Source organism: Oncorhynchus gorbuscha, linkage group LG08, assembly GCF_021184085.1.
Source record: "Oncorhynchus gorbuscha isolate QuinsamMale2020 ecotype Even-year linkage group LG08, OgorEven_v1.0, whole genome shotgun sequence".
Taxonomy (NCBI): Eukaryota; Metazoa; Chordata; class Actinopteri; order Salmoniformes; family Salmonidae; genus Oncorhynchus; species Oncorhynchus gorbuscha.
Genome location: NC_060180.1, coordinates 53,717,017 through 53,726,079, shown reverse-complemented (window position 1 = coordinate 53,726,079; position 9,063 = coordinate 53,717,017).

Below are 9,063 nucleotides of genomic sequence, written 5' to 3'. Positions count from 1 at the left end.
TTATTTAGTTTCTTGGGTTTGGAGTGTAGAATGTAAACAACGAGAAAAGCTACAAATAGAATTTACCCACTTAAGAATATAGTCACTCCCTCACTCCGTACGTCATCTCTGACCTTTTTCTGTTTGCAGAAAGGATTTGATTTCACCTCTTTTTTCACACTCAAACCACTGTAGCATCTTGGGGTATAAAAAATTAGATTTTTGTCTTGATGAAATGGGGGTGCAGGACCAACATGCAGCTGCCAAGCCATAAAAGAACAGCTAACATCCAGCACCAATCACCAGCTCCAGCCCTCACCTGTTTTTTATTACGATTGTCAGCCTACACATGGACCCCAGCTAGCAAACAGACCTGAGTTTATGTACTTTTATTTCACAACTTGATTTCCTTTATTTAGAATGAACCACTGTAAGGTCTATCTGGAGGGATGCATACAAAATGTTACCTCTGTTCAGATGAACAAGTTTTATCAAATGTTAAATTGAATCCAGTCCCTTGTGGAAAATGTGATGTAATATTTTTATTTTCATACCAGTGGAGGCTCCTCAGAGGAGGAAGAGGAGGACCATCCTCCTCAGTGAACTTCATTTAAAAAAATAGTAAAACATGTAAAAATGTTATGATTTTAGATAAAACTATACTCAATATAATCATGGCATAATCACGGAAAGCCAAAAGGCTTTCGGAGCCATCATTGACTCAGTGGGTTTTGTCCAACATGTCTCTGGACCTACTCACTGTCACAGTCATACTCTGGACCTAGTTTTGTCCCATGGAATAAATGTTGTGGATCTTAATGTTTTTCCTCATAATCCTGGACTATCGGACCACCATTTTATTATGTTTGCAATTGGAACAAATAACCTGCTCAGACCCCAACCAAGGAGCATCAAAAGTTGTGCTATAAATTCACAGACAACACAAAGATTCCTTGATGCCCTTCTAGACTCCCTCTGCCTACCCAAGGACGTCAGAGGACAAATATCAGTTAACCACCTAACTGAGGAACTCAATTTAACCTTGCGCAATACCCTAGATGCAGTTGCACCCCTAAAAAGTAAAATCATTTCTCATAAGAAACTAGCTCCCTGGTATACAGAAAATACCCGAGCTCTGAAGCAAGTTTCCAGAAAATTGGAACGGAAATGGCGCCACACCAAACTGGAAGTCTTCCGACTAGCCGTGCAGTATCGAAGAGCCCTTACTGCTGCTAGATCATCCTATTTTTCCAACTTAATTGAGGAAAATAAGAACAATCTGAAAAAATTGTTTGATACTGTCGCAAAGCTAACTAAAAAGCATCATTCCCCAAGTGAGGATGGATTTCACTTCAGCAGTAATAAATTCATGAACTTCTTTGAGGAAAAGATCATGTTTATTAAAAGCAAATTTCGGACTCCTCTTTAAATCTGCGTATTCCTTCAAAGCTCAGCTGTCCTGAGTCTGCAACACTCTGCCAGGACCTAGGATCAAGAGAGACACGGAAGTGTTTTCGTACTATATCTCTTGACACAATGATGAAAATTATCATGGCCTCTAAACCTTCAAACTGCATACTGGTCCCTATTCCAACTAATCTACTGAAAGAACTGCTTCCTGTGCTTGGCCCTCCTATGTTGAACATAATAAACGGCTCTCTATCCACCGGATGTGTACCAAACTCACTAAAGGTGGCAGTAATAAAGCCTCTCTTGAAAAAGCCAAACCTTGACCCAGAAAATATAAAAAACTATCGGCCTATATCGAATCTTCCATTCCTCTCAATTTTTTTAGAAAAGGCTGTTGCGCAGCAACTCACTGCCTTCCTGAAGACAAACAATGTATATGAAATGCTTCAGTCTGGTTTTAGACCCCATCATAGCACTGAGACTACACTTGTGAAGGTGGTAAATTATCTTTTAATGGCATCAGACCGAGGCTCTGCATTTGTCCTCGTGCTCCTAGACCTTAGTGCTGCTTTTGATACCATCGATTGCCACATTCTTTTGAGATTGGAAACCCAAATTGGTCTACATGGACAAGTTCTGGCCTGGTTTAGATCTTATCTGTCGGAAAGTTATCAGTTTGTCTCTGTGAATGGCTTGTCCTCTGAAAAATCAACTGTACATTTCGGTGTTCCTCAAGGTTCCGTATTAGGACCACTATTGTTTTCACTATATATTTTACCTCTTGGGGATGTCATTCGAAAACATAATGTTAACTTTCACTGCTATGCAGATGACACACAGCCCCAAAATTGCCCTCGCTAGAAGCCTGTGTTTCAGACATAAGGAAGTGGATGGCTGCAAACTTTATACTTTTAAACTCGGACAAAACAGAGATGCTTGTTCTAGGTCCCAAGAAACAAAGAGATCTTCTGTTGAATCTGACAATTAATCTTAATGGTTGTACAGTCATCTCAAATAAAACTGAAGGACCTCGGCGTTACTCTGGACCCTGATCTCTCTTTTGACGAACATATCAAGACTGTTTCAATGACAGCTTTTTTCCATCTACGTAACATTGCAAAAATCAGAAACTTTCTGTCCAAAAATTATGCAGAAAAATTAATCCATGCTTTTGTCACTTCTAGGTTAGACTACTGCAATGCTCTACTTTCCGGCTACCCAGATAAAGCACTATTCAGTTAGTGCTAAATACGGCTGCTAGAATCCTGAATAGAACTAAAAAAAAATATCATTTTACTCCAGTGCTAGCGGAGATCTTTGTGAGCTATACTCGGCCTTGTCTCAGGATGGTAAGTTGGTGGTTGAAGGTATCCCTCTAGTGTGCTTTGGCAGAGTGGGTGGGGTTATATCCTTGCTGTTTGGCCCTGTCCGGGGGTATCATGGGTGGGGCCACAGTGTCTCCTGACCCCTCCTGTCTCAGCCTCCAGTATTTATGCTGCTGTAGTTTATGTGTCGGGGGTTAGGGTCAGTTTGTTATATCTGGAGTACTTCTCCTGTCTTATCCGGTGTCCTGTATGAATTTAAGTATGCTCTCTTTAATTATGTCTTTCTCTCTCTCGGAGGACCTGAGCCCTAGGACCATGCCTCAGGACTACCTGGCATGTTGACTCCTTGCTGTCCCCAGTCCACCTGGTCGTACTGCTGCTCCAGTTTCAACTGTTCTGCCTGCGGCTATGGAATCCTGACCTGTTCACCGGATGTGCTACCTGTCCCAGACCTATTATTTGACCACGCTGGTCATCAATGAACATTTGAACATCTTGGCCATGTTCTGTTATAATCTTCACCCGGCACAACCAGAAGAGGACTGGCCACCCCTCGTCCTGCCCCTGAACAGGCAGTTAACCCACTGTTCCTAGGCCATCATTGAAAATAAGAATTTGTTCTTAACTGACTTACCTAGTTAAATAAAGGTAAAATAAATAAATAAATAAATAGCCTGGTTCCTCTCTAGGTTTCTTCCTAGGTTTTGGCCTTTCTAGGGAGTTTTTCCTAGCCAACGTGCTTCAACGCCTGCATTGCTTGCTGTTTGGGGTTTTAGGCTGGGTTTCTGTACAGCACTTTGAGATATCAGCTGATGTACGAAGGGCTATATAAATACATTTGATTTGATTTGAGATACAGGCGATAAGTGTGCAAGGCGATATTGAAAAAGTTACTGTCTGTCACCTCAAATCTTTCTCTCGACCTGTGTGCACCTATGTAGTAAACTACATATGACAAAACATTTATTATTTTTACTGCTCTAATCATGTTGGTAACCAGTTTATAATAGCGATAAGTCACCTCAGGGGTTTGTGATATATGGCCAATATACCATGGGTAAGGGCTGTGTCCTGGCACTCTGGATTGTGCCGTGCGTAAGAACAGCTTTGAGCCATAGTATATTGGCCATATGTAGTACCACACCCCCTTGGGCCTTATTGCTTAAATAGAAATAAGGCCATACTCATAACAAAATAATAATCCTCCCTCATCTTAAATGGCACCAACCGCCACTGATTCATACTGAATAAAAAGGCTATAATAAAATTCTGACTGTCACAGCACATACATATTTTCTCCAAATAGGCACATCTGCATGGATTCAACCAAACAACAAAGTACATTTTCAATTTATATATTGAAGTTGAATTTATGATTTAAATATTTGAATCATAAGAGGCTCACTTTATTGTTTTGCTAGATGCAGTAGTAGTCGACAGTGTTTGAGAGGGGTCTTGAGAGGATGTGCAAACTAACAATAACAATGCTGCCCTCTGCAGTATAAAAGTTCAATCAAAGCAACGAACATAGTATGCTACCTTTAGGGGCACATACAGGGCACAGAGAAAGGTCTCTATGGAATAACCCAAATATTGTCTCGGTTTGATAAAATTTCCCACAATATATAATGTTGATTGGTAATTAAAAAGAGCAAAAAAACAGCTCAATGTAAACAGCTACATTCTGGTGGTTAAAATGTCTGCTGTTATTTCAATTTGAATTACTATAATTCAGCATTTCCTGAATGACTTGAATATTTAATGTTTTAGCGGAGATGTCATTGCACCTTTTCATGGCAGCATCCCATTTTGCCAGGATGCCTTTCTCCAGCAGTGGGTGGCAGGCCTGGGGACCAGAGAACTAATGGGGAGGAAGCAGATAGATGAGAGGAAAGAAACCTTTTTAAAAACCTACTAGGACTGGGTGAGGAAGAGATGAGACAAGAAATCAGCCCATTCTGCTGATGTAAGTTCCTTTCAACGACTCCCCTTAAGCAGCGAAGTGCACAAAAGGTTCAAGGTTAAGAAGTACAAGTAATGAGGTGGATAAAAAAAGAGACACTTGAAATCAGAGAGTGAGATGGGGAAAGATGGAGAGAGTTGCTCTTAATTTGACTTACATATTTGGACTAAGCTTTTTTAATCATTATCAGTGGTGTAAAGTACTTAAGTATTTATTTGGGTGGGGAGGGGATCTGTACTTTACAATTTATATTTTTGACTACTTTTACTTCGCTACATTCCTGAAGAAAATATGGTACTTTTTACTCCATTAATTTTCCCCGACAACCAAAAGTACTCGTTACATTTTGAATGCTTAGCAAGACAGGAAAATTGTAAACTTCAAGCACTTATCAAGAGAACACGTGGTCATCCCATAATGCCTCTGGCCTGGCGGACTCACTAAACACATGCTTCTTTTGTAAATAATGTCGGAGTGTTGGAGTGTGCCCCTGGCTATCCGCAAATTTAAAAAACAAGCAAATGATGCTTTCTGCATTGCTTAATATAAGGAATTTTAAATGATAGATACTTTTACTTTTGATACTTAAGTATATTTTAGCAATTACATTTACTTTTAATACTTAAGTATATTTAAAACCAAATACTGTTTTACTTTTACTCAAGTAGTATTTTAATGGGTGACTTTCACTTTTCCTTGAGTAACTTTCTATTAAGGTATCTATACTTTTACTCAAGTATGACAATTGGGTACTTTTTCGACCACTGATAATTATGTTGAACACAGAAACTTGCCTTATTCTTTTTATTTACTGTAAATATTCTCCTAATATTTTCCTGTCTTTTATTCTTACAAGGTCAAGAAGTACACACTAAAGTGAACCATGTTCCTCAGTGCCCTCATACAGTGATCAAGGTTTTAGTGACCCCCCCCCCCCCCCCCCCCAGAATGAGAGTTCACATCCGTGTTGATTTGTGATCTGACAATCTGAGATGCTGGGAAATACTTATTTTGGAGAGATGAGAACAGCTTGCTGTGTGTCATTGGGAGTGCTTTCACATTGAGCTTCATTGCAGTCTAATCAGCCTTATTCTTCCGTCTGCTATCTGCTCCCTTTGTACAGCCACCATTACGCCTCATGATTCAGTGTAAAGGCAGATGACATTGGCTCCAGCTCATTCTCCTCTAAATCATGAAAACATTGTCTGTACTGTAATTTCAGGGATATGGGTCATTTTTAGACCATAAAATATTTCCTGAAAGAAATACACATTAGGCATCTTTTACATCCTTTCCAATTAAAACAAACATGTTTCACTTTCGGGATCATAGAGTGCACAAAGCACTGACTGAAGCCCTTTTTATGCCATGCTGGACAGTGCTGTCATTGTCTGAGGGGTGCATTGGGAGCTCTTGTGGAAATTGGAGTAGAATTCCTGAGTTTTCTTTTCTATTTCATACTGTCCAAAAGCAACAGTTCTGTGGCACATTAATAATCTATATATCCTCCACTACTCAGCGAACATTCAAACTTAGGCCTATAAGATGTGAAGCATCAGAAATGCACTTTCAATAACATAAAGCAGGAAACTAACAATAATATGTCTGTTTCATTATGTGTTAGAATGTCTTTTGCCCAAATATATAGGCTAAGTACTGTTCAAGTATTTGTTTAATAGGCTATAATGAAAGCTGGGATGCGCTCAGTTTGCATCAACATTTGCTACGTTGCATGACACTTTGAACCAAACAACATTTATCCTGCCATTCTTCAACAGGGGTATATCATTACGCCGGTTCTGTTGCAAAACATTTAGCAAATATCTTTTCTACTGGACAAATTTAGGTAGGTCCCACCCCGTTTTGATCTGTTTGCTTACGTTTGGTTCTTAAACGGTAAACGGTTTCTGTTGCAAGACGTAATGCATACATCCTTGGTACGTTTGCTCCCGTTTGGTGGGTGTGGCGGTGTGAGGCCTGATCAGTATGGGTGTGACCCTGGGCCAGAAATGAGAAATTCCATGAATAGAGCAGACATGATTCCTTATTCTACATGTTGGAGAGGCATGTTTGTTCTACATGGCATATTTCTATCTGAACGTTCCAAAACATTGCAAAACTTGTGCAGCACATCATAACTGCCCTCTGGGCCACCATATTCACAATGTTTTCAACTGGTTGCTCAGTACAGTACAATTTCCCTTGAATGTTGGACACAGATCTGTCGTACTGAACTGGAATCTTATTCTAAAACAAAGTCATAATGGTTTTATTTTGTAAAGGTTTTATTCTGACCCTAACAGTTATTCAAAACAAGAGAAATGTATTAAAATCAAATAAGTGACACATAATTGATTATGTGGTAGGCTAAATATTATAATTGACATGTAAATTGGGGCGATTATGAATGTGTTCAGTTCTGGGGGATTCCTTTTACCTCTTTTCCCAGAGACAGGGAACGGTGCGGTTTAGGGATAAGAAGATGTACGATATTTATGAAATGGTGAAGAATGAATTGCGTCCTGTGGAGTCTGTGAGGGTGACCAGAGGTGGAATTGTGTTGATCTGTTGTGTATTGGAAAATAAAAAGCATCGAGCATTGAACCTCATTCGAATCAATGGAAAAGAGGGGACTTACTTAGACTTTCGGAGTAGGGCACTATATCTGGGGTCACTGTTGAAGTTGAAGCTGAGAAGATTAAGATGGAAATTGCTAGAGTGGTTGGGGTTCAAAGATCGACATGAATGTTCAATGTTGAGAAGAGACAGTATGTCCGTGCTGTTGCTTTTGAAGAGGAGTCGCTTCCTATGCCACGTTCTGACCTTAGTTCCTTTGTTTTGTCTTTTGTGTTATTATGGTCAGGGCATGAGTTGGGTGGGTTGTCTAATTAAGTTAGTTTTTATATGATTTTCTATTTCTGTGTTTGGCCTGGTATGGCTCTCAATCAGAGGCAGCTGTCAATCGTTGTCCCTGATTGAGAACCATATTTAGGTAGCCTGTTTTCAATTGTGTTTTGGTGGGTGGTTATTTTCAGTCTTTGTGTGTCTGCACCAGACAGAACTGTTTCGGTTGTTTCTTTATTATTTGTTATTCAGTGTTCAGATTTTTCATTAAATAAGATAAACTTACCACGCTGTGCTTTGGTCCTCACCTTCTTCCCACGACAGCCGTTACATCCTAGGCATGTTAATTAAGCAATATGGTATATATGAGGTCAGTGGTGACGAGTCATTCTGTTTTGAGCCCCACCTCTAAGAACAAATGTTAATTTACAATGACAGCCTGGGAACAGTGGATTAACTGCCTTGTTCAGGGGCAAAACAACATATTTTTACGTTGTCAACTCTGGGATTCGATCTAGCAACCTTTTGGTTACTGGCCCAACACTCTAATCACTAGGCTTCCTGCCTTGCCCAGAGACCATATTTGTTCACAATGATATATATATATATTTTTACATTGTTTGCAAATTGATGTGTGACATATTAAAGCCAAAATAACATGCAAAACTGGCAAAAAAACAAATATTACATGTTTTGCTTAACTGACTTGCCTAGTTAAATAAATAAAAAAATGCAGGTGTTTCAGCCTAGCTCAGTGCTTTCTGTAGGGGTTGGTAATGTTCTCTAGTTGCGCTGTGATTGGCTCAGTGTTCTGTCACTCATGGGGACACAATGTCACCGCAAAATCTACAGGTAGAGCTCGTTCTTCCATAGACTTACATTAGAGGTGCCCATCCAAGAAGGCTCAAGGCCATTGGCCAAAGATAAAATGACTTCAAATCACGTTACATCTACCGTAGCTTTGATTTGACTGATCATGTCAACATAATACTTTCTAAATCCTAGCTAGCAAGCTAGACAAGGCATCATCATCATGCAATCTACTGGCAAATCCTTTTCAATCCTTGTCATATGAAGAGAAATTATAGATAAAACGTAACAGTGGTCATCGGCCATTGGACATAAACAATACTCAAGTTGGAAATTGAAATTTCAACAGTGACCACTGCAGCCCCGGGTTCGATCCCAGGCTGTGTCACCGCCGGCTGTGACCAGAAGACGCAAGAGACGGCGCACAATTGGCCCAATCGTCCGGGTTAGGGGAGGGTTTGGCCGGCCAGGATGTCCTTGTCTCATTGTGCTCTAGTGACTCCTTGTGGCGGGTAGGGCAACTGCAAGCTGACCTCGGCCGACAGTGTTTCCTCCGACACATTGGTGCAGCTGGCTTCAAATCAAATTGTATTTGTCACATGCACCGAATACAAACAGGTAGACCTTACTGTGAAAGGCTTAACCAACAATGCAGTTCAAGAAATAGAGTTAATATAACACACATACATTAATTATTCATTTTGGTTGCCTATCCTGATGTGAAGATTGTTC